We start from the raw sequence: 22,417 nt of genomic DNA, 5'->3' as shown, positions 1-22,417 counted from the left end.
CAAACTTGTATGGATCTTAGAAGGTATTCCTAACACAATTTTCCATAGGTAAAAGGAAACCCAGAACCTATTTGGGTTCACAAAGAAAAGAGGTCTCCCCTTCTTGGAAGTGATCCTGTAGGTGTTTTCAGAAAAGGAAGTACACTCTACATAGGTCTCCACTTAATTTAGCTGATCAGACAACTGATCCATTTCTAGCAGTTCTAATTTCAGTTTTCTCCTCTGCCTGACAACATTTGAACCTACCCTACCATTAAGGACTTACAGGATTGATTTTCATCCTACTCTCCACTCTGTTGAAGCGATTTTGCTTTACGTAGAATAATTAAATACTCGGTAAGCCACAGAGAACGAGAACAAAAGTGCATATTACCCTGCAGGCCAATGATTAGTGCATTCTGATATAAGCTGTCATCACAGCTACTTGTGCCTGCTGTTCTGTTTAATCCAGCATTTTCACTTGCAGGTGATGCTTTCAACCCTACACTACAGTGGTAGTAGCTATCATATTAATTCACATCCTGGGATTTTTTTAAGAAGACCTTGTTCTTGAAGTTATTTCAAGAACAAAGTTCTAGATTTATCCCAACCTTCAGGTCTTCAGGTAGTTCCACTGTTTTCTGGAAGTGTCATTGACCATATCAGCGCTTTGGGTAACCTTTGTCCTTTGCAATTCATTTGAATATGATATGAACATAAACTTTTAAAAATATTTCCTTGGAACTTTATTCATGGATGATTTTCCTGCTCCACAGAACAGTGGCAATTAGTATCTCAGCATAAATGTTTAAATATGTGCAAAGGAAAACCTGCTCCATTGTGTTGTTATGGCTGGTTTTCAGCTGGGATGTTGATATTTTATGTATGTTACAGCTTAGCCAGATGATCAACATATTCCCAATGACACCATTTGCCAGTAAAATAACTACTGCTGCTTACGAAAGTGTTAAAACCCTCAGACTAAAGCACTGCACATAAAATCTCAGCGTTTTTGTTTGCTGTTTCTGTGATTGATAGTCATAAACTTCACTTTCGTGAATGAGAGGCTTCTGCGTAAACACTTGCAGTGTATTATAAAAATGAACACAAAAACGTGCGTTCTTCACAGGGGCTTTTTCTGGTTTTTGATATGTGTCCTTATGCCAGCCTGTCTCTAGCATATTCAGAAATTCAGATACCATATGTCCTTATGATCATCTTCAAAACTTCCAAATCCAGGCGCTCTCTCTCTTTGACAAGCTTCTTTTATTGAAAAGTGCTGCTGCTGTGGCTGCATCTGCTAAAAGCAACTGTGCACAGCTCCAGTGACTAATCTCATTTAGGTTAATGGTGTCTGCAAGGTCACTCGGGAAGGATATGAAGACACTATTATCCACCTGGATGCTGCTCTATAGGTAGAGATGAAGCAGGTACTTAAACTGTTGGAGAGACACCTGTCATGATTCTCACAGATTTATAGATTACTCTGATTGTTCTTTAGAATTGGATAAAAACCCTGAAGATTTAAAAATAAGCAAAACATATTCGTATGATTTGATGGTTCCTAGAAATTCTAGAGTACAGTTTCGCTATTTCTGAAAAACATGTTCAGCTGATGAGTATATTTGTTTGAGCTGGAGACAAAGGACATGTAAGACCTTCCTCCACACATCTCTATCTTGTTTTTATGGAGAAAAGAAGATGAGAAGCGAATCTTCTTCTCTTCCTAGCTCTGTATCTCTCCTCCCACCCCACCTCTGTATCTTGCTCTCTCTCTAACCTACAAGAAAAGTGGTACACAGACAGTGGGTCCCGTTCATATACCTGGACAGCACAAGAGAGGAAAACCCGAGTCTGCTGATGGCTTTGATGCAAAAGATTGCTCCTTTCTATCCCACCCGGAATAACAGAGAATCCAAAGTGTGTCTCTTGAGCCCTTTTTGGAACTCTTCCTAGGGAAATAATACTTTGCTCGGGGCTGGGAGTGAATTCTCATATCCTTAATGATTTCTAATTATTTAGCAGACAGGATTTGGGGATTTGGACTACTTTGATAAAAGTGCTTTAAAATAAATAGAACAACTTCTATATTTTAACTGAAGAACATTAGCAAATTAATGTATTGCTGAGTGACTATCATTTGCTGTATATTGCAAAATACAGATGGAAACAGCACCATCTCCATTGTTGCTAATTGCTATTGTTAATGCTTTTTAGTTAGTACATGAATTTCAGTGTAAATAGCACTTTCTTTTGCTGCTAGCTTCACAGAATATTTGCATACAGCCACAAATTCCTTACTCATAAAAAACCCTATTAAAACAATGGAAGATAATATGATGATAATACATCAGAGGCTGTTGCTAAGAGTAGAAAAGAGCACAAAGGAGAGATGGCAAATATCCTCTGCCTACTCATCTGTCTTGCTATGCTCTCACTTTTACTTTAGTTTTGACTTTTTAAAATTACATTTCTTTTCTTTGAGAGAAGTCAATAATTGGAAATAGAATTTATCTGATAAACTTTATGGCTTCTTTCAACATTGAGTTTGTATGCTATCGTAAATGGATTTTGGCTAAATACTTTCTATGCTTGCCCGCACTTTCCCTACAAGAATTTCTAGAGCCTTCAGAGCCATTACTCAAGGAACTGGAGTAGCACAGACAGGTCTTTCATGGCATTCAGCAGGCTTGGAATCTTTTCTACTAACAGTATTTCCAAGCTATATTTTCCTTGTATGGGTATGTGCTTGCATAGAATGTCAGAATGGCAACAAATGATAACAGGCAAATTCTTTTTTATCCTGTTTCTGATTTCTTGTTAGCAATTCTGTAAATGGAAATGATCCTATATAGTAGGGTCAAATTACCAGGTCATTACTGTAATTCAGCTAATGGGACGATTATTGAAGTATTTGTGTTTTTTCGGACTGACCTAATCTCTGCTTCCTGTGTACTATGTGTATGCTGTTTGCTCTTGTAGAATTAAGTCAAGGAACAATATGCTTTTATTGGTATAGAAACAGCTCAAGCACAAGATATATCTCTGCTTATTGTATTACCTGTGATTTTGATTGAAACAGACCTCCCAGCTTGTGTCTGAACTGTTCTGTCTTTAACATATATAGCACTTTATCCCATTTAAATATAAGATATCTGAGCTCAGAGGAGACAAAATTAGATAAACCGATCCCTGAATGATTCAGAAAGTCACAATTCAGAGGTGGATCGTCTCAGCAGCTAAAGGTTTTAAGCAAACTAGCTGTGTATACTTAAATTTGGGGAGGCAGAAAGGTGGAGGAGGAGACATACTGTCAGACTAATATTTGAGAGGTCACAGCACAGCTTACAGACGTTGGACCTAAACACATTTCAACTGTTTGGCTATACTTGCCTCTTGGTTCTCTTCTTTCTGCTGGGAATGGGGGGAAGCAGTACCTCAGCCTGAAGCTCTTTGGTGTGATTCCATTGACTGAGGATCTTCCATCCCGCTTTGGTGACTATTAGAACTGCTTGTATTCTCAGCATAGCACACCTTCCCCTGGCTGCTTTGCCTTACAAATTCCTACTTCTTTCAGAGTTTGTGTCCATTCAAAGTGAAGACACCTTTGCTCTATATTGTTATGGTTCCTTTATAGGTTGATGAAGCCAGAAATAACAGGTCCTATTCCCAATAAAATGAAACCAGATACACCCTCTGACTTCTGTGACAACACATTTTGTCAGGAAGAACTTAACAACAAAAAAAAAGACAATTGTGACCAGAAGGTCCATTGTCAAAATGATGTACTTTATATTCTAAATAAAATATATCAATCTAGAAAATGAATGGAAATAAATTAAAAGGTCTAAATGCTTGAAAATGCAAATCTAGGACAAACGTCTCCAGTTTTATGCACCGTTCTTCAGCTAGAAGTGCAGACAGCTTTTAATAGCTCGTATAGTCCTTTCTTATAAATATTTTTCCATATTGTGCAACTAAAGAATATGTTTTTAAGGGAAAACTAAACAGACATGAGTGGAATGTTTGCACTGAGAAATGGCCAGCTTAGTATGCAAGCAGCAACACTGTCCCACATTCATTTGAATGCTTGCCATCTGGAACAGATGCATTAGTTGTGGCTTCAGTAATGACATGGTGGAGGAGAAGACCTTTGTCACCTCAAGATTTCAAGATTACTTAATGGGGCTCCTCATGCGAGTGAAGTAATTGTTTATTCAGCCCAGTGTTTTATTCAGCTGTCATCTTTACTTTATACTATAACCTAGACATCTTGCTGTACAGTCTTGGTTGAATACATGCAACATTGCGGCATACATTACATGAAAGATGCTATTCCAAATGAAGTCATATCATATACTTGGCTTTGTATTGATATCGAATGCATTTCTAGAATGGTAATCTTCTATGTACAATATGTGTCTGAGGAGATTATATTTTATTTTGCACACCAGGATATCTTTAGAATTGTTTATTATTCATGTTATATTTTAAACTGATGCTGGTCTATGCAGATTTTAAATGTGTTTGTCATATACCATTAGTCACTGTGTGAAATCTCTCAGTAATAGTTAGTTCTTGAATTTTCTGCAGCTAAGGAGAATTTAACAGTGATTGATGGTAGATCACTTAGCTGGTTGGCAGACTTTCCAATTTATGGCAGGAAAATTGCTCTTTTCTTTATGCTCATTCTTTCTTCTGCAGGGGGACAGTAAGATGTATGTGCCAGGGTGCACATAACAGCAAGAATCTGATTGGCAATACTGCAGGTCTTTTTTACAATTATGATTTTATCATTTTCAAAAACTGTACTGAATGTCAAGTATTTCAGATGCAATTTTTAAAAACCTCTCTATTTATCAAATGACGATATATCTGTATCATATTTCACATGCAAAAAATGACCTAACATATTTTTGCATGAGGAAATGAGTAAGCTGTCAGTGCTTCATCCTTATCTTCTAATAGTCTCAAATTCTCAGTCCTCTAAAGGCTGATTATCAGTATAGTGAAGATTAGCAGAAGAAACAAAGATATTGATTTGCTGTGTGCTGTCTGCAAATATTTCTCATTAACCAGTGGTGCAATCAACAGTATATTAGTTACTCTTCAGCAAAACGAAGATATGGGATAAATCCCCTCCCTTTAATACTCAGTAGTGAGATTTTCAAAGGCTATGTTTTAAGATTGCACACAGAGTGAAGAACGGCAATATGTATTTTTTAGTATCCTCTATCTTAAAAGGAAAAAACAAGATAAAAGTTGTCATGTTTAAAAACATAAAAGTCTACTGAAATGCCAACCATAAATTCTAGTAAATTTAGCTATAGAGTTTGTATAAAAAACCCACTTCTCTTTGCAAAAGTGTGCTGCTGCTTTTCAATTGCCTGCAAAGACTGAAAGGAAAATCCAATCTTTACCACTTCATAAGGTTTACTAGTAGAGGTTCAAAACGCTGGATGAAAGCGCTGACTTTGCACACTGTTCTGGAACACGCAGATTTACTTTCTAAAAACATACACATAAGGGGAAAAATAATTGCTAAATTATTGTTTCAAAAAGAAATATAAAATATGGCAGTCGCATTGCGGTTTTAGAGCCATGGAGCACAGTATAACTGACACCTCCAAAACACAGATAGTAAACATGGTAATGAAAACAAATGTGTTAAAGTGCGCACTAGGGCCCAATTATGTGCTTGCTCAAGGACTTCAGTGGGAGTTCTGCATGTAGTGCAGCTGCAGAATGGTTCCCACAAGTAATGAGGCAACTAAGAAGCTGTTATAGCTACTGTCCCAACAAAGCTGGTGTTTAGGGAGTTCATTTTCAGCAGCTCCTCCCACATCCCACACTAATGGCAGACCAGGGCTGTTACAGCTTGAAATTCAAGCAAGATCAACCGTGTAATGAAAATTATGCCAGTTCATAATTATTATCTTTTATTACTACAGATGCAGTCTGGAGTTCATAGAATTGCAAATCCACCAGAAGAAATACTTGGCATCTTCTTTTAGAAATAAAAAATCGGTCTATTTGTAATGCTGAAATGAAGAAAATGGGAACCAGAGCAATGGAGAGGAGCATTAGAGAAACAGAAAGGTAGTATCTCAGCTGAATTTTTCTATTGTGTCTCAGCCTGGTTTTGGCTATTTCTTACATTTGTTCCTGTTATCCTGCGATCTTTTCTGTAACCGCTTTTTGAAAAATATTCATTAGACAAATACCTATTTCATCAAAACCACATTCTTAGTATTAAGTTCATAAGTTTTCTAAACTACTACTATGGCATTGCATTTTTTAACATGTAATTATCTTGATTTCTGAAGCAGGAAAGACCCCCCACACTTTCTACAAAAGACTTAAGAACTTTTAGCTTGCAATGGATCAGGTTAGTTGTAAGAACTTCTGTTTGACAGTGCCCTGGATCTGATCACGCTGGTGACAGACAGTGGTTAAAAATCACTCAGAACTTCTCAGATCTCTGAAACTGAGTCTATGATGGCAAAGGCAAAAATCGGTCCTAACTAAACCAGGCCAACCTTTCAAAGGGAACCATACTGACCCCTGGAAAGGTAGGGATCTAAGTATGCTTTATCAAACAGAAACTAAACACTTTAACCCTCATCTGGAGCAAACAGGCTAGAATATAACTATCCAAACATATTAAAAGACTGCTGTATGTATTAGGCGATTAACAAATGTCAGCAAATGGTCTGCTTGTCCATACACCATCATCCAGGACCATACAATTTCCCACTGTGCTTGTTTGCTGAACTGAGGTAGTTTTCAACACGATTAGTCATTTTCTTAGTCACAAGCATGGTCTTTTGGTTTGGCTTTAGTTTGAGAATAATGAGATAGCACCCTGGAATAAAGTTATATGTTTTTTTCCAGTAGCTTTATAATGTTTGGCATTTGGTATGAAAAGAATGCTTGAAGAGGCAGTCCTAAATTGTCAGTGCTCATTGATTTAGGGATCCGAATATTTCTACATGGTTTTATAGGCGTGGAGGTCTAAAGAAGGAAGAAAAACAAGGGTTTCAGAAAGGGATGACATTTTTTCATTACAATATTTTTATTGGGAAAATTAGACAACTATTCTATTAGGGAATAGAATAGAATAGAATAGAATAGAATAGAATAGAATAGAATAGAATAGAATAGAATAGAATAGAATAGAATAGAATAGAATAGAATAGAATAGAATAGAATACTGGACTGCACATACAGTGATGTAGAATTATCACAACAAAAGTCTAAACTAGCTGGACGCCCTCATTTTTTCTCCTCTTTAATGTTTTCATTATTGCTTTTACTGGATTTGTAAACAAGTAAGGGAATGATTACTTTTAGTACTGAACAGCAAATAACCAAATGAAGTTGAGCTGTTTTCTGACATCACCTGAAACCATTCAGGGTAGAATGTGGACAGATGTGGGGCAAGCCCTCGCAACCTCCAGGATTCTAGTCCAGGAAGAAACTCAGTTTAAGTATTGTAGCTTAACTCCTCCGAATAAGTGATCTGGTAATTTTTCACATTTGGACACATTTATATCTCTCTGTATATCTTTGAGTTAGTTTTACCTGTACAAAAAATGGAAGCTTCATCATGTCCGTAAAATGAAAGCACACATCCTCAGGTGCTGACTTACTGATATTTCACTAGTCTTAAACTTGTTGGTCTTGTCTAGTCCTGTTTACTCTATGGCGCATTCATAGCCTTTGTCCTAACCCTGAAAGCTGTCTATGAAGAAAGAGACATCTGCCTTAGGGAATACTTATCTAACTCTCAAGATAACTAAGTTAAGAAAGTCTATAAAGAAAATTGTGAGAGTCAGAAATGAAGCTTTCTTGAATAAGTAGCAGCACATTATGGAATGAGCTGTCAGAACAATTTGTATTTGTCTGTTGCAGTGATTTTAGATCCCACTACAAATAATTTATGCATCTATTCACAGAAGAAATCTACCACCAGCACACCGATAAGGAAAAACAAACAAAACATAAGGACGTTTTATTAAACCTGGTTTAAGGTAGAATTCTCTACAAGTTTTTCTTTGGCAGCAATCCGATATATTGATTTAACACTCAGACAGATAAAGTATCAAAATCTGGATACTTATCCAAACAATAATCTAAACTCTTTGATGCTAGTGCTGCTCTTCTAGTATTTGAGAGCCTTAAAAATCAAAATATCCAGGTTGTTTTCTCAATAAATGCACTTCAGAAAAATGAATTCCTCTTCCCTCTTATTTTTTTCTTCAAAATTAGAGAAAATATTTTGGTTTTAATGACTTTCCTGTCGAAGTCTATTAGCCATAATGAGTACCTCTGTTTCTCACATCTGCAAACATGGAACTTCAGTACTCGGTGAGCTTCTGATGGGTCTCTGAAGCGAAAGTGGCACTCCATGGAGGAATTACACTATATTAGAATAAACATAATGAAATCATCCTTCAAAAGTGTATTAAGTTGCACGAGGCTGAGCTTGCAATATCCTAAAATGAGAAGAAAGATCTATTCAAATATGAATAAGTGAGAGATTATTTGCAGGAGAGGGAGAGGTCTATAGCTCCAAGCACAGGTGCTTTAAAGCACAAGTCCACAGCATTAAGCTCTGGCACAGCTGTTTCATAATAAATAAAAGTGAGAAACAAGAGAAATACCCATTAAAGCCTCATATGATACAACCTATGAAGGAAAAAAGTCATTTGTTTGTAAACTACTTTCACATTAACAATGGAGGCCAATTGCAAAAACCTCCAGATCTGACAGGATGATTTTAAACTAAGAGTGTGGAATTGTTTATTAAGACTTTGAGTGACAGTCTAATATATTAAATCAGTTCAGAAGATTGTAAAATGTGTTAGCATTAGCAATTTAATACCTCCAACAAATTTAACTGTCACTCATGAGCATATCTGTCCTTGTTAAAGGAAAGAAAACCTGAAGCACCATCTTTGTCCTGATGGACAATGAGGTTAGATGAGGCAAAAGCCTTTCTCTGTACATGGGTGATGAGAGAACTGTGTTACATTTATCATAATTAACTTTCGCAGTTGGCAGCATTTTTTGGCAAATGTGTTATTTGCTCAAGCTTGTGAAAGAAGTTTTAAGAACTAATCATTGAAGCCAAGCCTTAGCTTGCAATCGTTTCAGGGCTGGATTTTAATCAATTTAGAAACGTAATTACATGCCAAATGTGTACACAGTTACTTTGATTACACACAGAAATTGGGCAGTTTCATAGTCAACTAACTGACTGTAGGCAGTTGGGTGTAAAAGATCTCATCGGCACGAGGAGTTGTTAATAACCTTGTGTTACAGCCCTGTGTGGAACAACGTAGCAAACTTCCCCAAAAATCAGCATCTCTAAGGGAAATATCTCCAATTTCCAGTTTTGTTCAGGTGGATACATTTTCTGTGCTTCCTTTTGAAAAAATAATCCTAACTATTAATAGAGCAAAAAATAACCTTTTAAAATCTAAGCAGAAAAAAATGAAGTTGAAAAGCGGGTCACTTAAATTACTTTGAGTGCAGTATTGAAAAGGATCCTAAATGTGACGTCCATCAGACTACAACACAAGGGTTTCAGTACAAAGAACATAGTTGAGCTGGTTTGATTTTTGAAGAAATAGAATTAACAAAATGCCAGAAAACTGCCATGAATTTCTGAATGAATAAAAAGCAGCATTTAGCTTGCTGTAATTATCATGCCTGTGTTATTCAGGAGTGCCTAGATAACTACTGCTTGTTTATGAAAATGTTTCTGAATCCTAATATTTGCGTGGCATCTAGTATAATTAATTTGACAATTAGTTTCAATTATTTGATGGTCTCACATTTGAAAACTCTCAGATCTCCTCTCAGGAGCAGCAGCAGCAGCCCAGTTCCTTTGGTGACCAGTGATGGAGCACGTGAGCAGCAATGAACAGATGAAATGAATAGTTCGCTTAATAATAATCAGGATTGACAGGTTAATAACAAAGTTGCTACCTAGAAAGAAGTCACATTTGTGTCTATAATTTCAAGCAAATGCTTTAATTGCCTCCTAGGATAAATGGTAACAACATTGCACATAAACAGAGACAGAAGAAGCAGGCATGATATTAAATAGTTTACTCAGCATTGTACCTGCAGTGTTTTTTCTACTAATATATTCAAGCTAGGCTCACTCGTGGAAGGTAAAACACATGTAGGTAAAACACAGAGAAAACAGGTGACAAACTGAGTGCTGAGAGCAGACACTTAAACAATAAGCAGTCCTTACTCTTCCTGTGTAGTAAGAAATAATAGGAAGCAGTGCGTGGCTGTTCCTGCTCGGTACGTGCCCCATTACAAGTTTTGCAGGTGAAGAATTATTCCATCACTCTCTATTTAGTAGGACAGTCGATCAGAAACATCCCTAAAAACAGCTTTTACAACCAAAAATATTCATGAAGTGTTAATATCTTCTTCTTTCTTTTCCACTAGTAGCTAAACACCAAACAGCCAGTAAAATTCTTAGTTGACAGGTTTTGTTGCTCAGTTGTCAGTTAAGAGATACCTCCAAATCAAGCTGTTTAAAATGATTGCGGAAAGCGCTAGCAGGCTGATTGCTGTAAAGTAAACTGGGGATCGAGCCACTCATTGGAAGCTGTTTGTCAAAATAAAGGCTGTGTTATAGAATTAGATGTGACACGGTTCTTGAGAACCAAGCAGCAGCCCTCACAGATGCTAACAGATCAGGCTAGGAAATATTTAGCTGTTTCTTCCTGCAAAATGTCCCTACTATTAGACGTAGCCCCAGTGACAGATTCTCAGCGGTGCTGGCGTGATGCCATCATGCAGCTTCCAGATGAAGAGGCTCAAGCCTCCTCCAGGGCTGCTGGTATCTCACAATTGCTCTGTCCTACTGTCTCACAAGTCATGAGCACCTTGGAAATGCTGGAGCGTGACTTGGTCTGTGTGGTCAAAGGCTATCCTTTCTTCCTCGCACTACAGCTGCTCCGGGAGGGCCGTCTCCAGCAAATCCAGCCACCCCTTGGCTGTCTTTTCTCCCTTTGCTAACTAAATCCACTTTTTGAGTGCACACAAGGAGTTTGAGACTGACTAGTAAAGTGAAATGAGGAACTTTGTTATTGTTGTTGTTCTTGTTGTTATGATTGTTATTATTATTGACCTTGCCACCTCCCTGATCCAGTTCTCCATTTAGTCCCAAATCAGTTGTCCTAGCTCAGCTGAGGGCACAACACGGGACCAGGAATCAATGTGGAAGAGCAGAGGGGAAGCCAGGGACAGCCAAAGTCAGCGCTTCCCCTGGGGGGGAAGCGCATCAATCTTCAGCCTGAAAAGGGTAATACAGTAACCATTGTTAATATTGAAGAGTTTAAATTTAGAGCATTCTCCAGCTGATTTGTTATTCAACTATCTGTCATTTTAGATCTTGAGTGTTGGTTTATTCCTCTTCACCACTGAAAATGCATTGCCCAGGTGAAAAAAAAGAAATGCCATCTCCTTTGCTCATTGCAGTGTCTTTTGGAAGAGTTGTGGTCTCTAAACATCCCCATCTCTAATAGCACAACCAGTTGTCCATACCTCCTTTTTCATCTACCACAATGAAAGGGAAAACGGTAAACAATGGTTTATTTGGAAAACCAAGCAACAGAAAGTATCATTTACGAGAATTCAACCCTTGAATCAGTTCTCTGCTCTGCTGTGCTCGTCTCTCTTTTCTGTCCCAAGATACTGGATTCTTTCCAGGCTTACCAAGGATCGTATGTAATGTCGGTTCAAACTCTGGAAAAAATCAATCTGCAAAAGACGTATGACAAACTGGGAATAAGAAACCCTATATGTAGCCTTTTTGCCATCAGATGTACAAATTAGGTCTCCCCATTCAGTTATAATTACAGATTGTCCTCCTTTGAACTGGTGATTTTTCTTCCTAAAGAACATAAGTAAACCAGTTTTACCCCTTATTGTAAAACTACCATGCATTTAAAAAGGTGTGTGCTTCCTACATGATTTTTTATCAAAACTGTACCGTTAGGAGGCAGTTTAGAGAAATGATGACTTTTTATAACTTGATCTTAAAACTGAACAAAATCTGCTGCAAAATGTAGATTTACAGACCTGAATAATTCATTTAATCTGTGAAACATGATTGAAACCATGTTTAGAAAGAGCTGCCTTGGGCCTCCAAGGCCAAAGGGAAAGTATTACATTTGAATCAGTTTGATTTTGTGCTTCCTTGAAACATAAAGTGTCAGCGTGAGTGCAGAGATAATAGCAAACCCTCGCAGGGGGGTTGTCAGGATAAAGCCAGTAAGATTGTGAGGTGCTTTGATAGTACAGTAATAGGGGTCAAATAAGTGCCTACGGTCTGTAGGTACATCCAAAGCAGAATACACTTTTAATATATTTTTTTAACTATGTAGAATTGATAGACAAGTGGTGAAATTTCAGGTGGTTGCGTTAGCTGTTGTATGTTGGTCACACAAGCTGACATTCAGTTTGGACACCAATGCCAACACCTCTAAATACATTTCTGCAGCTTTGCTATCAACAATGAATTAAAACCAAAACAAAGTCATCTTCTTCCTCCAAAATCAAAGCAAAACTTTGTGCCAGGGACCTTTTCCACGGAAAGATATATATATATATAAATATCTAAAAGTAATTGTGAACTATGTTCTTTCCCTCTAGCTCCTTTTCACCTGCTGCAGTTTTAATTTCAGACAAGGTCAGGAACAAATAGCTGAGTTTCTCTACACTGCTGCAGTCCATAAGATTCAATCACTCTCTAATTAACAGGCTGGTGGTTAGTAACAGAAAAATATTGAAGTTTACAGAAGTGCTGAGCCTATTCCTCTTCCAACATATCACATTCAATTTGCTTATTCCGGAAGGTAGAAGGAATTGAATGTGCAATGTAATTTGGTCAAGCTTTGGAAAGTGAATATTTAAGTTGTACTCAACTGCTGTTTTTTTCAAGACAAGTGGACATACAGAAAGCTACACAAGAACACATTGAGAACACATTGTTTTCAGCAAGCAAGTATTTTAAAAAAAAGGAGGTGGGGGGAGAAGGTACTTACCAGTAAAAAGTGTGGTGTGCTGCATGCATAAGGCAACATATATTTTTCAGGCTTGCTGATCAGTGTAAATCTAACATTAACCTAAGGAAAACTGGTGTGGTAGAATGGCTTTCCCTGGTGAAAGAGGACATTTTTTTCCCCCTTTTTACAAAAGAAGGCAAACAGAGCAAATGTGGCTCTTATTGAATGAGTTTGGTTTCTTTTTGGGTAGGTTTGTTCTCCTTATATGTATCAGGTGCTTTAAGCAAGAGGAAGTGGTATTTAAATAATACCTAAATTCCTCGTTATCTGCAGAGTGCATTCCAGCGTGCTGTTAAATGTGTGCTGAACGCTTCTGCACATTGGAGAACAGTCAATAAGGTCTGGGAGACACTCAAAATGAGCAAAAGGAACCTTCAGATTATCAGCAGCGCACAATGTATGGAGGCACTGAAAAATGTTTTTATGGCTCTTAAATCAGTGCATGAAACCCTCGGAAAGAATGTAAATTTGGCTATTTTAAACAGCAGCAGTATTTATAGCCATTGAATATCAGCACACTAGAAAGCTACAAAATGCATTTGAAATACGGAATTTAGGTTCACGTGATGGAATTCAGCAACTTGCACTGTTTGCTTTTTCCCTCCACTGGGCTCAGTACTATATTCTCCGGAGGGAAAATTAACATTGTTCAATGATAGCCTAAATACAGGAGGTACAGTCATTTATTTGTATTGCTGTGTGTTTTCACTTTAGGCGGTGGAAAAGGCACCCAGTGCATAGGATGTGCATCGAGGGAATATTTCAGCAATCTGAATAAATGATACAAAATAAACACTGTCATTGCGTCTCCACCTGTGAGGCAGCATGCCAGTGCTTGATATTCAACGGTGAATAGTTTATCTCGATTTGACATAGAGTCAAATCCCTTTGCTAGTCAAATGTTTCTGGGAAGATTTTTGTTTAGATTGAAAGAGATTTGGTTGTTGTTGAAATGATTTCAAGAGAAAAACTTGCAGCTCAGGAAGCCTGTAGTGCACGCTGCAACCTTCAACCAACAGCGCGCCCCTGCACAGAGTCCTTTGTTGTAAGGAAGAGCCCTCCCAAAAGCAGCTGGTTTCTTCAGCAGCTCTTTCCAACACCTCCATTTCAAACTGCAGCATCTGCTGAAGAAACCCGTGATTTTTTGTGAGACTGTTTATTCCTCCCCATGTGCAAAGCCCGTAGTGTAACACCTTTCTTCCCAAGATCAGCATGATTTTCAACCAGGATTACTGTTCAAAGAGCATAAGTGTTCTTTCTGACATGTGTGGCTGCATAGGATGATTCCAATTAGATTCTGGTGGTAGTAAATAACACTATTTTAGTCATATTGACATACATATATATAATTTTTGTTGTTTCCTAGAAGATGTCTTCCAGCAACCACAGGCACTAAAATATGGAACACAAACAGATATTATGGATTTAATTCAGTGGTTTGAAATATATCAGCCAACGTTAATTCCCACATCCCTTTCCAGTCCATTAAATGCTCTATTTTTTAATTGAAGTTATAATATTTATTTGCTCATACTCACCTGTTTTGGTATGCTACATTTCTTCAGTAATTTCTCTAGTGGTTTGTGCTTGGTTTATTCCTTCCATTATCTCTGATTTAATTGTCCCCTATCATATAGAAAAGGCTGTGTGCCAATTTCAAGTTGATGTTACATAATTTAGCTTCAACTTTGTTTTGAAAGTTTCACAAGCAATGAGAAACTCCTTGTTTAATAGAAAATAACCATCTTATCTCATCAAAGAACCTGCCATCAATAAACATGAGACCACCGTATTCAAAGATCAAACTTTCAGAAGAATTTTCCTCTTTAATCAAAAAGGAATTTGTTCTTTTTCAGTGAAATGTATATTACCAGCAAAGTAGAGCAATCTTTCAATATGTTGTAAAATGTATCTACTTAATGGCTGAAATGTTTGTTAGTCGAAAAGTGCACCCAACCTTAACATGCCTGGGCTTTGGTTGTAAAGCTCTGCTTAGTAACAGTCACTGAAGGGAGTAGGTCTGGGCTTATGTATTTTCATTGCACTGATTCTAGCTTTTGCATGAATCATGTGAGATGACTTAAGCTCACAAGTTTTGAGACATTAAATTCATTGTTGAAACTGTAATTCAGCTAGGCAGGGCATCTGTGTGGTGATCAGAAGTGCAGGAAATGCTACAAATGGTCAGTTTTTTATTAAGGCAGTGCTGTACAGAAGCCAGTGAAAAGCAATGTGCGAGTTACTCAGGACAGGGCTCGCCTCTGCTGATGAAGAGAAAAAGTTCAGGCTCTTTTGTTGTCTCAAGCCAGCCGTGCCAGGTGAGGAATGTCAATGAGATGAGAATGAATCCGCAATTGGGCCTGGCTGCAGTTTTAGCCCCTTGGTCCTGCTAGCAACTGTAAATGTTGAGAGCACTCTCAGGGGGTTTTAGAACCAGCCGTACAACCATAGAACCGTTTACTACCCAGAGCAGAGTGGAGTAAGCGCTTCTGCATGAGCATTCAGAGGTTAAGGTTTTATAAAACACAGTGCTCCTGCAAAGGTCAACTTTGTTTTTGTGGCAGTCCTAAAAATCAAACAAAGCCTTCTTCTGTAGTAAAGCTAAACTATTTTCAGGACTTGGAAACAACCAGGTTGTTTCCTTCTCTCCCCCTCATTGCAGTTGCCAACAGTCTCTAAGAATATGGCCTGCGGGCTGACCAGATCAAGTACCATTGCGCTTTGCAATCTCTGTAACTCACGAGAACTTGAAGTGCTAATAAATTCTGCCATTTGAAATTTATTGCAGAATTTCAATCTGCTGGGTGTTGTTCAAATCAAGGGCATTTATACAGATTTCTATAAAGCCTGGGATGAGACTGTAATATTCACATTAGGAGATGATGTTACAATGAATAGACTTACAAAGAGAAGGTGATTAATTTAAAAAGCAACCAGAAAAAGACACATCATGTATATATACACATCTACAGTGGAAAGTTACTTTCCTGGGTTTTGACACTCTTTCTAACACAGCTCTGAATAAATCCTCATATTTCACTAAGATGTGTAAATCCGGTAACATTCTAATTCCAAATTGACAGATCAGTAGGAGGCTAAAGTAAAATAATAATAATTTTAAAATGGAGACATTATGGAGTTGCACCAAATACAGGTTGTAGGCATCATGTTAAGGTAAAGTCTCTGGGTTGGATTCATCAAAGAGATGGCAAGCGGAGTTTCTGGCAGTTTGGAATTTCAGTGCAAGAACGGTATCCTTATTTGTCACGTGGAGAGGCGGATAAATGCTGAATATTTCCAGTAATAGCTGACACAGGCCAGATAACCTCATTAAAAAGCATGAGGAGCTTGGGGGAGTAAACCTCAGCGAGGATCGATTTGCAGACTCCCCTTCTAATCCCTCCTACATCAATCCTACAGATGAATCCTACAAATGATCTATGTCTTTCTGTTCTGCTCCTGCCCAAACAGGCTCCCACTTGTTCAGCCAGGAGGACTCCGGTGGCGCTCGTCTTGATTGCTGACAGGATTGTCAAGGTGAAAAGTCATCCGGAAAAAGCAGTATTGTCTGTAGTCAGAATACCTGTTCTCAGAACTTTCCACCAGTTTCATGGGCTCCAAAATGCATCATTTGCTTGACACAATTCTCCTTATGGACTACAAAGAACACCAGTGGATATCCTGATAATGAAATAATGGACAAGTAAGTTCCAAAGTTTTCTCTTACAGAGAATGACCTACCAGCATTGTATCCTGTAAAAGTGGCATTGCAGCTCAGGTGTTTTACTGTACTTACCATTACTGTAGGTCTGCACAAGGAAAGCAGTATCTCAGACTAAAAATTAATAATCACATAGGGCCTTAAAGATCAAATCCCCGCCCATCAAATTCTGCTTTCGAATCTTCTGATGACTAGGATTCCTCAACTTTTATTGCAAATATTTATTTATAGCTTAAAAGTTTATGTCAGACAAATCAAGCCAAGAAAACAAAGAGAAAAAACAGCCATGCTGTAGATACCTATGTATCCAGAAATTTATGTGAAGATATGGTACATTCTTTTTCATTACGTCTTAAGATCCAGACTGGATGTTTATGGAAACTTTTTTAGTTCAACTAGGAGTGTTGAGGCAGAAGGTCAGACCGATCTCCTAGAGGTCTCTCCAGTCTTAAAAATTATCAATCTGAGAAAGTATTTGTAGAACTGGCATATAACATTGTCCTTGGATAACACATGCAATCCCTTTGAAGTGGCCTATGGATGAGCATGTATGTAATGACTAAGCTAGAAGCCGAGGGAGAATTGTTTCTGATAAATCAGGGTGACCACAGAAAAAGGCAGAAGTGTCAAATTAACATTGAATGAATATGTCAGTGGAGGTTACGGACCAGAAGCTCGGGCAAGACTTAGCTGCTTAGACAACTGTTACAGTATTCCCCAAAGCACTGAGTATTTGAAACAAGAGTGTTGCTGCATATTGGTGAATGGTGTACCGAGAACAGGAAGACCTTCGAAAGAGAGAACAAATAAAAGATTTTTGACAGGTCCTGTAGTGTACATATATTTTCAGTTTTAAACAACTTAATCTGCATTAATGTATGCTGTTGTATAATAATACAACAATATTTGGTTAATGCAACACTTTTTTCTCAGCACAGAGACAATTGTAGTGTTTGGTTTTGCTCTGCAGGCCAGTGCTTTCATGAGATAGATTTTGTGTGGCACTGTAGAGTGATTTATATGTGTAAGCAAAGTCAGGAGAAAGTCATAGATTTTAGTATTCTCTGGTACTTTCTTTAACTTGAGCAGTACTTTCTGTCCTGTTTCTTTGATGTACTGGATGCTCGATATCGCTAGCAATATAAATCCTTGCTTCAATCTTATTTACATAGACAGAAGTTATGTAGTGACAAGGTCCCTTCAAGGCTTGAATGGTTTGTTAATAACATGTACTAAATAGCATCTGGTATCAATCTTGTCCTACAGACATGCTTGTAGTGATTTAAAGCTTTCATTCTATGAATTCAAAATCTAATTTTTAATGCACTCTCTGTCAGCTGTCTTCACGGCTTTTAAATGAGATTCTGTCATCTTGACATATTCACAGATACATTGAAATTTAACTAGAAAAAATGAAACAAAAACTTCCCGTATCTAAATAAGCTGCCTATTCATGCTCATATATTTTTTGATTGTTACTGGCTTTCGCTGATTTACTATTATAAGGATCAATAACATTTTATTTATTGAATAGTAAAACAAAAAGTAACTGCTTGTGTGATTTGGACATGAGTGCTTAGTTGTTTTTCAGGATGTTGTTATTAGTTAAATAACAGAACAGCCATAGATCTTCATTTTTAGATTAACTTGTTTGCAAAGCCCTCAATTAACAATTTTACCTGCAAAGCCAGAGAGCAAATTGCTCTGTGAATGCTGCGGTTCCTTTTTTTTTTTCACTCATCTACAAAATTCACATGTTTAAAAGCAGAAACAGGGTAACAATAGAATATTCATCATTGTAGGATGCCTATGGGAAATTGCATTTCAAACTGATACCTTTCTCCTCACTGACACTTCTATCTGAGCAGCCATTTAAAAATCTGTTTGGTAGTCAATGAAGAGCACTAGCCAGCATCAGTTTGGGAAACTCTTGAGATGGAGCACATTGGTATTAACTCCTTGGACCTGGACCTGTGCAACACAGATGGGTGTTGAAAAGAATGCCTTTAGGCATCAACAAACCACTATGCTGACATCTTTGGCAATGGTGATGATGAGTATTCTTAGTTTTCCAATCACTAAGCCATGCACATATTTCTTAGACTAGACTGCAACTTTGACTACCCTTAAGTCTAGTTTCAAGGAAAAACAAACACATTTACTTAAGGTCCAGCCTTTAGGGAAGATAAGGAAAAAAGAATTCCCAGATAAATGAAATTAAATAGCAGTTGTGCAACCCGGTGTATAAGTGGAAGGAAAGCCTACTTCCTAGTGTCTTTATCCACCCAAGGTACAACCGCATCAGACGTAAATTAGAAGGAGAGCCAATGAAGATATTCTCTTCCCTCCTTAGTTACCTTCTGTGTCCAGCAGAGATTGATAGCTCCAGAAATGACAACATTTGACAACTGAGTTCTCTGTGATGCCACTGGGAGAAGTCTGGCAGGTTCACACTGGTGCTTGGGTTAGCAGCATAAACAGGGTTGGCCAAATGAGTCACAACTTTGCCAGTCTAGCTGTCACAAGTGATGAAGGGGCTCTGAGAAAGGCCTTCGACATAGTGGCAGTGGTAGTGCCAAGCAGACTTTTCCCTGGAGTTAACCAAGAAGCGGACACATGAAAATCCCATTGCTGAATCTGACTGATGTGAATGGAGAGCTGCCTACAGTCTTGGAATTGGTGATGGTATTTAACAGTCATTCATCCTCTTAATATGTCACAGTTCATCGAAGGGTATCAAAATGCTTTGCAAACTTTTATATAGTCTCAAAATATGGTAAGGAATGTTATTTTCCTGTTTTACAGGTGACTGTAACAGTAATGAGTGGATCAGTGACAGACTCAGACATTGAATATGTAAGTCCCAAATCTCCTCCATCTCTACTGAAATATACATTTTCAAAGTGTTGAAAAAAATGTAAGGTTTTCTTCCTATAAGTTACTGCTGGTCTTCACTTCACATTACTTACTGTTTTTGTTTGCTGGTTTTGTAAAACATTAAAACCTAGGCAAAAAAAGTAAACCAGTTGAATGCAAGGCTTGAACTGCTCAATGTGTATGATTAAAACTGACAGAGAAACTGAGAGTAAGACAAAAATAAGGCCATTGAGAAATAACAATGCAGAACTATATTTTTAAATTAATTGTTACAGGAAAAGCCAGAGGGACCATGAGCCTGTTGTAATTGATATGAGAGATAGCATATGTCTAGGGACCTTGTGTGCTTCTTTCCCAGGGTTACCTTCTGCCTGTCCTCAGTCATCCATATTGGCTGCCCTTTTTAACTCCATATGTAGTCTTTTGTGGATGTCATACCTAATCCATTATATATTTTTTTCTGAGATGACATATATACCTCTTGGGGATAAATTAAATTATCTGTGAACACTTCTGTTTCATTTCTGCCTTCCTCCTTCTCTCTCTCTCTGTATCCCATTCAATTTCTCTCAGCATTTCACACATGATTCTAAAGTTTGTTCTGCTTAAATAATCATTTTTATATCTCCAATTATTTAGTTCAATGTTCTGTCCTTTCACAGAATCCCAGAATGTCAGGGATTGGAAGGGACCTGGAAAGCTCACCCAGTGCAATCCCCCCATGGAGCAGGAACACCCAGATGAGGTTACACAGGAAGGTGTCCAGGCGGGTTGGAATGTCTGCAGAGAAGGAGACTCCACAACCCCCTGGGCAGCCTGGGCCAGGCTCTGCCACCCTCACTGGGAAGAAGTTTCTTCTCAAATTTAAGTGGAACTTCTTGTGTTCCAGTTTGAACCCATTACCCCTTGTCCTATCATTGGTTGTCACCGAGAAGAGCCTGGCTCCATCCTCCTGACACTCACCCTTTAGATATCTGTAAACATTAATGAGGTCACCCCTCAGTCTCCTCTTGTCCAGCTCCAGAGCCCCAGCTCCCTCAGCCTTTCCTCACACGGGAGATGCTCCACTCCCTTCAGCATCTTTGTTGCCCTGCGCTGGACTCTCTCCAGCAGTTCCCTGTCCTGCTGGAACTGAGGGGCCACAACTGGACACAATATTCCAGGTGTGGTCTCACCAGGAATGGTGACCGCTCTCATGCCCAGATCCCTCTGAGGCTCCAGAACTTTCCATGAAGGCATCCAAGAGATTCTGGGAGTTCTGAAGACCACATCTCTACCTGTAATCTGGAAAAGCAGGAAAACATATCCCTGAGCCTGGCTGAGTTCCCTATTAATAAATTCATTTCCTGAAGTCACAAGTTTTTACTTCTGCTATAATTTTTCTAACACATAATAATTTTCTAACAATTTTTTTTTCCCCAAGCACAATTATTCTAGCTCAGCTGGACTTCCTTTGAAGTCTCCTTTCTAAATGCTCTCAAAAGATCACCCCAGACTGTTCTCTGTGTTTGTGGTAGACAAATGTGAAAACACTGGCATAAATTTCAGTAAAGAGTAAAACTTTAGTTAGACTTACAATAAGGGTGGTTAAGCACTGGAATTGGCTGAGGTGATAAAACCTGCATTACTGCAGAATTTTAGAAAAAGTTAGGCTTCCAACTAGCTTTACCTTGCTATGGGAATAAGACATCCCCTCTTATATTCTATTACTCTATAAAAGAGTACAACAAATTATTCTTCACTTATTGAAGTCTCATGCAGTTTCTCTGTAGAACTCCATTGTACAGATCTTCCAGGTATTTTTGCCCTAATATCATTCCATATATATATAAACTCAACTGCAAAAGGCTTTTCCTGTCCTACACTGTCCTGTCTTCTTTCTTTCATCTGACAATAAAGCTCCTACATTAACGATATCTTTTATTCTGTTGTGAATTCAAATTCTTTCTTTTCTAGCTTTGATTTCACACACAAATGCCTTCTTCTTTTAACCAGAACTGGTCCATGAAGAAGGCAGGTATGAAGAGTCTATGTCTTCTTACTGAAATGTTGAAGTGTAAGTAGAAAATGTGTTTTGTTTTTGAGAAAGCCATTAGAAAGTTACAATTTAGAGATTAGCTGCTCAATAAGGAAGAAGATGTTGAATATTTCTCATCTTGCATCAACTCAATATCAATTGTTACCTCTTCAATGTCAATTGTTTTCCTGCACTTTCTATTTTATGTGTAATTATTATTCATCATAAATATGAAGTGTGAATTATGAATTATTCATGACTTAACGAATAGCTTAAAATTTTAAATTTAACAACCAAAATGCATTCTGTTTTGCTCATTTGCAACTAGACCTCTGGATTCTGTATCGTTGTCTCTTTACTGTCACACTAACGCCTTGACGCTCTTGGCTTTGTCGTTTGTGTGTTTCAACACAAATAGTCCCAAGAAAGGGTCCTGAAGGCTTCTTGAGGGACGCTGTACGGCTTAGTTGACCAGGGTCAGATTCCTTCTGGATACACTTTTAAAATAAATTATGAAAAAGAGTTCATGAACCTTAAGTCCACAAAAAATGGGAATAATTTTCCATTTGATATTATTTTCATGCTTATTTCAATTCAGGATATGCTTGTGGAAGAGGAAAAACAATCAGCTTTTTACTGTATTTTATCTGATGAAAAAATTGGAGGATTCAGATTTGATGGTTTATTCAGATTTAATTCAAGTACAGGTGAAATATTTAAGTC

The 22,417-nt window shown here is 37.9% G+C and overlaps 1 long non-coding RNA gene across 1 annotated transcript in view; it reads left to right on the top strand.

Moving 5' to 3' along the window:
- The window catches only part of LOC110362292 (uncharacterized), a 122,443-nt gene extending 100,639 nt beyond the window's left edge, over nucleotides 1-21,804 (top strand). The window contains exons 6-9 of the long non-coding RNA XR_002419526.2: nucleotides 5,931-6,078; nucleotides 16,551-16,782; nucleotides 19,606-19,656; nucleotides 21,673-21,804. This is a non-coding gene — a long non-coding RNA (uncharacterized LOC110362292). The remainder of the gene's footprint in view (nucleotides 1-5,930; nucleotides 6,079-16,550; nucleotides 16,783-19,605; nucleotides 19,657-21,672) is intronic.
- Nucleotides 21,805-22,417: the final 613 nt, after the last annotated feature.

Source organism: Columba livia, chromosome 13 (genome assembly GCF_036013475.1).
Source record: "Columba livia isolate bColLiv1 breed racing homer chromosome 13, bColLiv1.pat.W.v2, whole genome shotgun sequence".
NCBI classification, from domain to species: Eukaryota; Metazoa; Chordata; class Aves; order Columbiformes; family Columbidae; genus Columba; species Columba livia.
Note: the sequence above shows the minus strand (reverse complement) of the source record. Positions and strands in the feature narration are given on the sequence as shown.